Source organism: Acanthochromis polyacanthus, chromosome 23, assembly GCF_021347895.1.
Source record: "Acanthochromis polyacanthus isolate Apoly-LR-REF ecotype Palm Island chromosome 23, KAUST_Apoly_ChrSc, whole genome shotgun sequence".
In the NCBI taxonomy this organism is placed as follows: Eukaryota; Metazoa; Chordata; class Actinopteri; family Pomacentridae; genus Acanthochromis; species Acanthochromis polyacanthus.
This window is the reverse complement of record NC_067135.1, coordinates 4,924,342-4,937,516: the sequence shown is the minus strand read 5'-3', so window position 1 is coordinate 4,937,516 and position 13,175 is coordinate 4,924,342. Positions and strand designations below refer to the sequence as shown.

Sequence of the window (13,175 nt, the reverse complement as noted above, 5' to 3'; positions counted from 1 at the left end):
TAACAGGTGGCTCTGTGGTTTATACATACACCAAAGGAAACTTGCTTACAAAGATGTATAAACCTTTATGTGCATGATCCTTTTAACTTGGGGCATTGTTTCTCTGGTGTCCTTTTCTATAGCCTTATGTATTTAATGAAAACAGTAGTTAATAAGCCTTACTGAAGGATAAAGCTTGTCTGTTTCCCATTGTTTTACATTTATTTTATATTTAAATGCAAAATCTATTTTTCAGTTTTGTTTATTTTAACATTTTCTTTAGCTGCATTTATTCAAGGAAAATGCTGCATTCTAGATGCTGAAATGATGTGTATGACTTTGCATTTGGTATTGTGAGAGAAAAGAGGAAACGCTTTAGTTAATATGAATGTCATGAAGTGTTCATTGTCAACACATTGTACAAAATGAAATCCAGCCTCTATTATGATGCCAAATCAATAGGTGAGCATATTGACTTCATCCCAAAATAATGGGATCATCAGCAACTTACATTACCAAACAAAGTCACCTGAGAGATTCACACATTCTCCTATATGGTCAAATTTTGCAAGGTCATAGTCGGTGCGTTTGTATTGATCAGCTGAACCACTGTCTTTTAGCTTTTCCACTTGGTTTCAGTAGTAAATCCTCAGGCACCGAGTGGTTTCAATTGGCCTCAGAGGCAGCCTGTGTAATATTATTTTATTCCTGGGGTCATAATTTATCCTGTCTGTAATATCCCCACTGAGGCAGTTGGGAGGAGGATGCAGTTTGTCTTGCGAGTTCAGGTTGGATGCTCAAAAAAATACCTCCCTCCATTTTGTGGGCTTTTTTCCAGCGAGGGAGTGAGCATCAGCTTACATAATCTGATCCTTTATTCTCAACTTTATTCTCAACTGCCTCCCCTCCCCTCATCAAGCCCGTGTCTCCTCTCCGCTCTCTTCTGCCTAACCTACTTCTGCCCAGAGACTTACAAATACATGCATATTCTGGACCCTTTTTTCCCAGCTCCCCATGTATACCCCCATGTATGTGCACGCACAAAGCTGTGTGTCACCTCGTATCTTTTCAAACCAAATTTTTGCCACTTTTTTTGTTCTGAGTCACAAAGCGGCACTGCACGACTGTGCATGTTCCCTCTCCTTCAGATTTAGAGCTGAACTAAAGGAGACCTGAATCAATGTTTTCAGTGTGGCGTCAGTTGCATTTTTCATCAGTTATTCTTAGTTACTTCCTTCACAGGTCCTCAAAAGAGAAAGGAGAGCCGGATAGAGACAGACCTGATACTAAAGACTGCACATGCGAGGAGCTTGGCGAGAGGCGTTTTGGAAGATACAGCTTTCAGCCATGTTGCTTAGATCAATATGCCACCATAGGAAGTGCACTGAGTGAATTGAGAGGCCAATAATGAGCTGAGTGGGACTACAAGGTCTGTGAAATTAAACGCATTGCTCACCTGCTGCAGATATCAGTGGGCCTTGACACTTAGTAATCATATTGGCATCCTAACATCGGTGGAAATTGCTAAACTGAAACGTTGAGCAGAATATCCAGACCCCAGTTATTGCTTTTGTCGGTCCCTAGGTCTCCGGTGTACTCCTGTTTTTTTTAATTTCTCTGATTTGTTTGTGACAATACGACCATCAACCTCAGCTGGAATATTGAAACATCAGTTTAATTTACAAATCTGCAGTTGCAGTGATATCCTTTCATAATCTGTGTCTTCCACCTGCTGAGTGTACTTGCTATGAGGTCTACAAGCCAATAAGCACAAAAGAAGTTGGAAATAAATGCAAGTATAATGTGTTGGGAATGTTTCTTTTTATGATGGATGCAGATAGCCGTGAGGATCTTAACCAACAAAACTGATTAAAATTCATTATTTCCTCACTATTCTATGAATTATATGACATTATGCCTATTTAGCCCAAATTCCATTATAATGATGACTTGGGCTGACCTGAATAGTGGTTTCTGGCCTCCGAATACTCGGGCCCTATTAAAGACGAATATCCGAATATTCGTTCCGCCACATAAAGTTACGTCCGATTGTTGGGGGGTGGGGGGTTGAGGTCTCTTGTCTCCCGTCTCCAAATTTTGCCTTCGTTTTGTCTTCCGTTAAACTGAAGAATTCCGAAGGCGAAGGGAAGAGACGAGCTCCGAATATTTTCGTCTGGAGGGGGGAAGGGGTGATCACATACACATATGTGTATATGTCATAGACATATGTGTAGATGTTTATGTGATCACACCACGAGATGAGCCGATGTGGGCCGAAGGGGGAGGGAAGACAGTAACGCTGCATATTCTTGCCGCCCGGTAACGTCCCACGGTGGGCGAATATTCGGATACCAAAATTAATATCCGGATACCGCCGTAGCGAATGAATATTCGGATATTCGGGTCCAGCCCTAATGATGACGACAAAAACTATCACGTTTTAATTGTGATTACATTACAGGATTGTTTCATACTGTAGCTGTCTATCCGTAGCTCTGACCATTCCTGTTTCACTCAAATGTCCTCTGTTAGACAGGTGGCTTATGGGTACATGGGAACTTAGGGAGGTCGGGAGGTTGGCTTCTTAAAATATAGGGCAGACTTCCTAATAAGGTGCAAATATCAGGCCTGTGGCATGAGCGAAGCAAATTGCTTTTTGACAGTATATTTAAGATGGTAATCGACTGTCATTTACCACAGCCAATTCTCTCTGAATTGTTACGTGTGCCCAAGTGTCCCTCCCTCTCTGGCTCTCACTCTTTCTATCTGCTGTCCCTCTCATTTTTCCTGTCGGATTCATCCATAATTCATTGGTGAATTATAGGACCCCCCCTCCTGCCTTCAGCACACACACACACACACACACACACACACACACACACACACACACACACGCACAGATACCCCCAATAATAGATGAAATTTAATATTATATTCATAAATCCAGCACTTGCTCTGGGCTTAAGGAATGCATTATTTGGCAAGGTGGTGGCTTTTGTACCTCAGTTTTACAAAGCAAACGGTAACAGATAGCAACATGTGTAAAAGTAGACTATAAATCCCACTGTTTGTCTGTGTGTGTTTCAAAGACTGCTTTTCAAAAATTTGACATTTTTCTTGACCAATATCATTTACCTACCATTACCCAGTATAGTCGCACAATCCTGCAATTTTTATTCCCTCAGTTCATCCTCTTTGATTTTAATTGCTGATTGAACAAATGACAGTAACTTTTTAAGTGTTTAGCGTCTTAAATGCTGCTGCTGGAATGGTACTTGTCACTGACCACTGAGGAACCTGAGACGGTCTCTAATGGTGCCCGTCATTGCCCCAATTAACAAGCAGAAAAGATGGGATGGCAGCCACCATGTATAGTTGCTAATGGGCCCCTTTTATTGTTTTTGCAGTTTTGTAGACGTGATGTTAGTAGTATAATCATGCCTTTGAAATGCAAACACACTTCAGGTTTATGTGTAAAAAAAGACTAACACTGAGTCACAAAAAAAGAGTATGTGTAACCACCAGAGGAGCCCACAAGAATCCCAGCCATGGCAGGAAAAAGTGTGAATGATGTGGATAGATGCATCTCTTATCTTAGATGACACACACTGTTCTAATTAAAATTTCTTTATTCAACTTATTTACACACACGCAAACACATATTCCATTTTCATCCCATTTTCCAGGCATAGAGGGGATATTTAAACATCTTTGTTTACGTTCCTGGCTTGCCTACAGTATTTTTTTTATATAATCCTGAATACTTAAGCGACTGCACGAAAATAATCCATTCAATAAAGGCTTTAAAAGTCGTAATTGGCAAATATTAAGATCAGGTGTCTTCCCTTTCAAAAAGATCTCACTTCTGTTTCTGCTTTGAAGTGTAATATAATATATCCTTTTGTATGAGTTGTTTTTTGGCCATGTTTGGACTTTATTTGACAGGTTAAGTTGAGAGGCAGAGAGGAACTTAGGGGAGAAGAATTGGGGGAAGACCTGCAGCAGAGGGCCATGAGCTGGAATTGAACCCAGGCCGCTGTGATGGGACTGTAGCCCGTTTATGGGTCACTAGTTGAGCTACCTGGGTATGAGCTTTGACATTTCACAAAGTTCTCTTTTGGCCAGTACGAGGCTCAGCATACCACTGCTACTCAAGCAGTGTCTTTTTCCCATCATCTTGTTGACAATGACTATTAAAATGACCTGTTGACAATATTGACCGTGTAATGTTTTCTGACTGAAACACACACACACACACACACAATACCTTGTCAGTTTTGAACTGTTCCCGACAGTGAGGCATTTGCAGGTCTTTGTTTTTTTTCTTCTCCCCTATCTAATGATAGGAAGATCAAGAATGGTGCAAAATGAAAGTGTGTATGTGTGAGCAAGCAGGCATGACTGTATAGTTAGTTCTCCCTTTATTCGGTCTCTCCTCCTCTCAAGCATTACTTTCTTTATGTTGCCTTCCAACCCTCTCTGTCTTTCCTATGTCCTGTCTCACTCCATGCTCGCCAGTCTCGCTCTTTCCCTCTTTTCTCCCAGATAAGGCCAGTAGAGCTGCAGGCTGCTGGGCTGGTTAATTGGAACAGGAGAGTCTTGAGGCCTGGCCAGTGAGCCTTGCACTTCCTACCAAAACATCTCCAGGCACTAAGACAGCCACACGCCTGCTGCTGGGCACACACACACACACAAAATTATTCACTCATATTCTCACATGCCCCAAGCAAACATTTTACATTTCACACATGCAAACCCACTTATATCAAGTGAACAGGTAGGGCTTCAGCACCTTACTCAGGGCAACTTAGAGAAGAAAACAGCACTCAGAGATATCTAAATGTGTAAACTGTAAACATAATGTAAATGGGCTGAGTTGGCTGTGATTATACTAACAAATGCATTACTTTTGGCGACGATTGCTGTTGGAAAATTAGCAAATGTTCCCAACACACATATATAGTTTATGCCCCTCCAGATACATATATGTAAAAAAACAACAACATTTTCACCCTCTATGCTCTGATGGTACACACTATCTAACACATGCAAGAGTGATAACCTGACAGAGCATAACCCGGGGCACAAACAAACTGCCAATTCATTCTAGTTACAAATGCATTTAAGTCAGATTCTTTTGGATTTACTCGTTCAGTCCAGGCCACACCTGAAGTCTGCAAGCTCTTACACAACTGAAAGGTTGGAAATGGGTGGAGCCACAGTGTAACGGGGATGGATGGCTGGATAAACTGAGACTGGGAGGGTGGGACATGATGGGGGATGAAAGGCATTATGAGGAGGTTAGTGTCACACAGGGAAGAAAGAGGATGGAAGGGCAAGCAAAAAGGTATTAAGGGCCTGGATGAGCACTCAGCCATATGATAATTTTACAGTACATATGCAAAAACTCTTTCATATGATGAATCTGGCAGAAGGCATGAAGATCTAATGGCACCACAGTGTGGAGAATGATGCGTGTGTGAGTGCATGTCAGTGCAATTGCATTTCAAGTAGAATTGCAGACTGAGTTTCTCAAGTGATGTCGGTTTTTTTTGTTAATTTATGTGCCTCATACTTACCCTCTCTCCCTCCCTCCCCTCCCTTCTGCTCTCTCCCTTTGTTTGGCCATCTTGTTGGCTTGATTAGAGGTGTAATGATGCCTTTGAGTAACTCGCTAAAACTAGAGTCTAAAACTGAAGGCCTCTGTTGCCACTGGTGTCGTTGATGCGTCTTTTTTCCTCCACTGAGGAAATTATGTCTTTAGTTGATATCTGACCCACCATAGTAGTTGGAAAAAACTGTCCTACACAGTCTTTCCCTGAAAAATTCCTTTCTTATTGATAGCCAAGGTTATTCACTGAACTCCAAGCAGTCGCACTTTTTTTTTTTTCTCGTTGTAGGCTCGTTTTTTGCTGCAAGTCTTACGCTTTTATGGAAGTAGCAGAACAGCTGCGAGATGAGAACTCAAAAATGCCTTTGTGCAGTACAATGCAGTTATAATTCTTCAAGAACTTTTCAAGGGCTCGCAGGTGTTACCAATACTTTCTCTACATACAATAAATATATTATAGTTACATTTTTAATTTGTTTCCATGCTTGTTTCATATCTTCTCTCTGTAAACACAGACTGCAGTTCAGTCTCTGAAAATTTGTCATGTGATTGGTGGTCACTAATGGCCTCTGGATTGCACTGAGTGTGGGTTTTATCTATACATTTATTTATTTATTGCAAAATCTAGTTATTGCACGTTGTATTTTTTTATAAATGCAAAATGGAAGTAAAATGATTTTGATTAAATATCATGATTTTAAGCTCAGATTTGAGGATTTTTTTTCCCCCCCAAAGAAATGCCTTATAAGTATAAGTAATTCAAGGACCTTCAAAAAGTGGGGAAAAAAGACTATTCTTTCTGTTTTCACAGTTTGAAAAATTGTGTAAATTTGGTAAACTGTGTTGAGCAAACCCACCCAACTCTGGGTTGCCTTTTACTGCACAATCAAAGTCTAAAGCTCGTCATGGAACAAGCTGTATGTCATTACGTGTACTTGTCTTTAATTATTTCTCTTTTCTACTCACTCTCTCACTGGTGTTGCTTTTCACCCTCACAACATTTCAGCTCGCAGAGCAAATGCATTTGCTCCCCATGATTCACCTGTCAAGGCATCGCAGCTCAAAGGAGCAACAAGGAGCCCCGCTAAAGTCATTATTAATCTGGCTGTTACTGAGCTAACGGCAAGGCTAAAGCCCTTGATCTGTTTCATTGCCATCTTCTCATCAGGGCTAAATGCAGTTAGCACTAACAGCCAGAGCTAGTCACTAGCGGCTTACAGCTGACGAGGCTGATCAAAGGCAGTAATCGGATGTCGAATAAAGGTCCGCTCTCGTTTGTGTTTGCTCACAAAGCCCACACGACTGAAGGACTGTGTTGTGTAGCTGTGCTGTCGCATTACTGATCCTTATTTTTTCCCCTGGCTTTAAGGTGCTCTTTATCTTTTTTTTCTGTTTGAAATGTAGGTTTGTTCTTTTTTTTTCTTTTTTCTTCTTACATTATTCTTAGTCTTTTTAATTCGTCCTTCCCTCAATCCCTGAGTCATCGATCTGTCTCTTAATCCTGGAGCTACATTCCAGAGCTGTCAGTCAGAACTCTGGCTTTTTAGTACATACGATATACTGCCACATTGTGCAGAAATTAAACAGAGTTTCAACAAGATCTCAACTCAAAATATTTTAAATGTTTTCTTTTTAAATTATCAATCTGTAATTAGCCATTTCATTTTAAATAGTAAAATTATACTTGGCGAATAATCTTCTAGTAATTTGCTAGTAACGTTTTTCTCATAAGCGAGCTTTACCTCAGGACACATAGGGAATAGTTTGGCCAAAGAAAGGAAAACTTTCACTCTTTCATATTGTCTCCCTGGTATTAGTAAGAATTGCCACTGAAACACTTCGAGGTGTTACTTAAAGCTTCCTTCAAAATGTCTGACTTTCAGACTGATGATTGCTTTTATGTATTCTACCTCTCCCCATTGTATCCATTTATCCTTAATTCATCCCCCAAGGCAAGAGCTAAGGCAGAAGTATGTTTTCACTGTGGCTTGTCTGTCTGCAGGATTGCACAAAAACTTCAAAACAAAATCTCATGAAACTTGATAGAGAGGTAAAGCATGTGCATGAAGCTTTGGCATAAATCCTAATCAAGGGGTGGATTCATGCATTTGTTATTTATTTATGTATTTATTTTTCTAACCTGAACATTTAGAACTTGACAGAGAGATTAAGTGCATGCTATAGAAGAACCCATTAATTTTGTCACAGATCTAGATTGCTTCCTTAACAATGGAAAATATGGCTCTGGCCTTGGCAGAGGATGTGCTCTCTGTCTTTGCACCAGCCTTCCTTCTCTTCCCATGCTTCTTTGCTATTCCTTCTCCTATCACTTCTTATTTTAAATCCTTGTTTTCCATCTTGACCAGGAATATTAAAAGTGGCTCAGCGGGCCTCTGTGGTTAATTAGAGCACAGCAGTGGCAGCAGCAGCTTCATGCTGACGGATGGTACACTGCTGAGCTTCTCACAGGCCAGGATTAATGGAGACCGCCTGTCTACGATATGGTGTGTGTGTGTGTGTGTGTGTGTGTGTGTGTGTGTGTGTGTGTGTGTGTGTGTGTGTGTGTGTGTGTGTGTGTGTGTGTGTGTGTGTGTGTGTGTGTGTGTGTGTGTGTGTGTGTGTGTGTGTGTGTTCTTGTACTTGCTACATTGTGAGAACCATTTTCTGCATTTAACTATCAAAGTGAGGACATTTTTACAAAGTGAGGACATTTTGGCTGGTCCTCACTTTGAAACAGCCATGTTTGAGGGTGAAGACTTGTTTTTAGAGAACAGGTATGAATTGAGGTTTGGTTAGGGTTAGGGTAAGGATTAGGGTTAGGCGATCAGTTGTGATGGTTAAGGTTAGGGTAAGGCTCTAGGAAATGCATTACGCCTATGGATGTCCTCACTAAGATAGAAGTACAAACATGTGTGTGTGTGTGTGTGTGTGTGTGTGTGTGTGTGTGTGTGTACTTGCTTGCATGTGAAAGCTGTGTGTGTAATGCATATGTGTATTAGCGCATAGAAAATCTATTTGCACTTGTACATATTTGTGTGAGCTACACCTCTATTATCCTTTGCCTAGATTGCTGTACTATGTAAATATTCTATACGCTTCACTCGTTTTTATGGCTCTTGAGAAGTGTGTCATTGTCATATTTACAATTATAAATAATGTCAACCCCTTAGGAGTAAAATAAAAATAAGGGAAAAAAAATAAAAATGCATAACAGTGAACTCTGTGTGGCATTGATGGGCAGTGAAGTATTCAAACCAGACTTCACCGGGTTGTCTGTGAGCCGGATGTTTGCAGAAGAAGGAAGATGAAAGTCTGGCACAGCTCCACATAACAGATGTAGTCTGGTCTGTGGGGAATCTGAAGACCTGGGGCCAAGGCGGAGCTCTGCAAGAGATAGATTAAACACGAAAACACACATATTTATTCCGAGGCATACTGTAAATGTGTGCACACACCAAAGCTCATTCTTCCACAACAAAAAAAATGCAGAGAACAAATACCCTGAAACTCACCGAACAGCACACGTGCAAGCAGATACATTTATTTACATAAATACATTTATTACAGTGAATAATACCGTGCAGTCATACAAAAGACCACTTCCCCCAGTTTTAGATTGCTGACCAAATATTGCAGGAAGTGAACAATGTGCAATATTGCTGTAGGTAACAGTTGTTTTAAAGAGAAGCATACATCGTGAAAACAACCACACCAGCTTCAGTTTACAGCATATTTTAGTCCCTGTCTGTGCCTTTTCAGCTTTAATACATATTTCTTCAAATACTAAGTTAGCCTGACTTCTTTGCATTACTGTTTTATTTGGGTCTCTGTTAAGACTAGCTTATGCTGCAGATAAGAACATCATGACAGTTGAATCCAACTAATTATTTACCTTATTCTAATGGTAGTTATTGGATGCTATTTTTAATCGAAGCATTCAGGTAAATGAGAGCGGACAATATTTGTGCCACAGAATTGAAAAAAAAATAAAGGAGGATGATGTTCTGTTGTTGTCACTGATTGTAAAACATCCAATCTTTGTCTCAAGTGAGGGAATAAAAATAATAAATGGGTCAGTTTCCACTGCAGTGTGAATGTAGCCAAAGACTCTTAAAGAGTTGGAGCAGAGTTTCTGTCAAGATTGTGCCAGCATTCCCTTTGGGATGATGTGAGAGGAAATGGGTCGGTGGTGGCTCACATGACCATGCAGTTATCCTGAGGGTAGCAGAGCTTCACTTGGGCACGAAGTCGAGGCAGGGTGTATGAGACTGGGTACAGATTGCTCCTTCAGTCAAGTGACCCATCTCTGTTGCAGCTTAGCCAACAACTGTGAGGAAGAGAGCTGTTGTTTTTCTTCAGGCAGATGGATATCATGCAAGCAGTTGGTTTATTAAAAAAAAGATGGCAAACATTATTTTTGGATTAAAACTGACCGAAGCTGGGTTGTCATTGGCGAAACGGCTCTGCAGCCAAATGCTGTAGAGGAGACACAGTGGACACTAACTGTGACCAAAAGAAAAACACATAATCCCAAATGCAGGCATAAATATAGACACGCACAAATTTGTGTTGGGTACACAGAGTCCAGATGAACACTCCATTGTCACACAAGGACAGTTGTGTTGCTGGATGCAGACAGCTGCACATGCAACTAGAATCAATCACAACTACACACAATGCAGTCCTCGGGGCTCTAGTTATCTCTGGAGGCTTGTTATGTTTCCTCTGCGTCCTTGGGATTTAATAGTACCATCAGGCGAGCCCACCAATATCCCCCAATAACTAGCAACAGAATGCATGGAGGATGCACTGAAATTCAACGTGCCAACCTTTATAAACACCCAAGTGTGAAAAGGGCAGGGAATGCTGCTTGGTAGAACTCCCCCCACCAGACAGAAATAACTAGGGGATATTCAGTTTGTGGAGGGGAACATTTCAGCTCACATCTGTTTGGTAAAAGAATGGTTAATTGGGTAGCCTAATGGCTGAGTGGTGAGAGCGCATGCCACATAGGTGCAAATGCCATCAGCTGTGAGCTCCTGGTCCGATTCCCAGCCGACCAGATTCTTAATGCATGTCATTCCCCCTCTGTTTTCCCCCGTACTTCCTGCCTGCCACTAATTCTCTGTAATAAAGGAACATGTGCCCCCCAAAACAATCTTAATTAAAGGTTGTGCAAGCTTTTAATTTCCCCACAAAATGCAATTTTGACTCCAAAAGTATAATACAAACATGATAAAACAATGTCATGATCACAGTATCTTTAGGTGCATTTTATCACATTGCTGCCTGTATACTTTGTATTGTATATATGTATATGCATTTGTGTACTGATTAATTTGTATTCAGTTGACTGAATGACTATCTGATTAAGGCCATACTAGTCTTCATATACTTGTGAGTAAAGGTGAGATTCTGTCCAGTGACTGCATGTGGTGGTGTTCTTGTTTTTGGCTGACATTTGCAGTGAACATCGCTGTTTTAAAAATGTCTCTTTGCCAAGGAACTCGATGTACTTATTCACTTGCATCTACTAACATGATGCATTGCCTTTTATAGTCACCGGTATCAATCACTTGAATTTCACCTGTTAATTTACACTAGCATGCTGAAGCGTTAGCAGAAGTGTGTGTGCAAATGAATACAGCAACCTGATGGGGCATGCTGTGCTTGCCACAGACATTTTGTTTGACTGTGTCTCGTATTTAACAACAAATCATCTTGTAATTGTAGTTCCGTGTGAGCACATGACGTCATGTGAGAAGTAGAAATCATGAAGGAGAACACATAGGACTTCAGCCGTCCTTGTGTTGTCAGAAACGCAAACATTTTATGTCAGGAAGCCGTGCAGTCAACACAGACAGCAGATCACCACATCTCAGCTTGAAGTTTAGGAAGGTAGATAATAGAGAAATTTCAAAACGTAAAAGAAAACCTACCTGCTAGGGTCCATTATTTTTGTTTTGTTTTGCGCGAGCTGAAATCCAAGGCCACAGAGAGAGATGCTGTGATCTGGTTTTTGAGACTGCAGGATTATAAGTTGAGCTGTTAAACACTTTCCCATAGCCAATGATAAAACACATGCCATATGTTAAGCATATTTGATTGTGTTGGAATAGTCGGGATGGTTGGATCAGCTACCCCCACAGGATCAAGTGGTAAACGGCTGCATTTTCACACTGTTGTTGCAAATATAAATTACCTAAAATCAAATGATTACAGCATTTAATTGAGATTTATTGCTTAACTCTGCGTAGTGAACCACAATTAATCAAAGATTTAATTTTTTAGCCTGTTCAAATTTGAGCATTTTATATTGTACAAAATATGTTGCTTGCTTTATTTTCGTTGTCTCCACGGCCTCGGTATGTTGCTGTCCTCTGTTTTCATGATGGTAAATGTGTTTTCTACTTTTCATTGATATAATCAGCTGTAACCCCAAGGACAGCGGTGATGTCCAGTAAGCTGCTGCACAGATTTCCAACTCATCCGCTGCCCTTTTCTCGTTTCCAACAGCTTGTGTAATCAATTGACAACTGTTGTCGAGGGCGACTCATAAATTAAGTCGTATGTCGGACACGTTTGTTGCTTTGCTGGAGATTGATCCATCATTTGCTGCTTTCGTCGTCTTCTTGATTTTATGACGGAGAGCAATGTTAAAGGTGCATTACTGCCACCAGCCGGACTGTAGTGTGGTTCAGAAATCTACGTATGCATTCACTGCTTCTAATCGTACATCACAAATAACACAATAGAGCAGCACTGACATTATTTTTTAACGAATAAACTTCACCCACCCTACTTTAAATATTATTTTCTATGACGCTGTCACAAGTGTGTTCATATTTGAAATGTTTAACAGTAGGGACAGGCTGCAGGAAAATGTCTGTCTGTGTGTGTTGGTTTGTTTTCAACTGCTTTGTCTGTTACTTTATTTGTATTTTTCTTTTAAATGATGCAATTCCCACGCCTAAGCAAATTTTCTACCAACCTAAAATGCTCAAATATCAAGTATTAGGTGTTCTGTGCTTCCAGTGCTAAAAATACAACCTCACAAGAATCTGAAGGCACCGTGGAATTCTCTTGCATACGAATATGAACATAACCCGAAGAAAAATGGCCTCCGTATTATTTGTTTTCCTCCCTCTTCTGCTTCTCACAGCTATCTGTCCCCTCTGTCCTCCCTAATCTTTCTCCATCGATGTTAAGCTTTGCCCCTCTGAGATCATGATTATGCAGCCTCTCTCGCTTTCTCTCTCTCCTTCCCTCCCTTGCTTGTACTCTATGCCAGCGTCATCAGTGTTGTCACTTTGAAGCCAAGCAGGATAGCACAAGGGAGCATGAGCAGGGGTGAGCCTAGCTTTAATTGTAGACTGTCTGATGGAAATTAAATCTCACTCAAGAATTAATGGCAGGGGATTAGGTCAAGCCCAAGGGTCAATACCAGCTATTCAGACAGCTATTGACTCTGCAGCTCTCCACTCTCAATCACATTTGATTTAGTGATGTGTGTGTTTGTGTATGCATGTCCATAGTGTGTGCGCCACAGAGAATGGATGTCATTTATGAAATGTACACCATTTTT

At 40.7% G+C, this 13,175-nt stretch overlaps 1 protein-coding gene across 1 annotated transcript in view; it reads left to right on the top strand.

The window, feature by feature from the left end:
• Positions 1–13,175, top strand: part of nrxn2b (neurexin 2b) — a 704,661-nt gene that overhangs the window by 76,698 nt on the left and 614,788 nt on the right.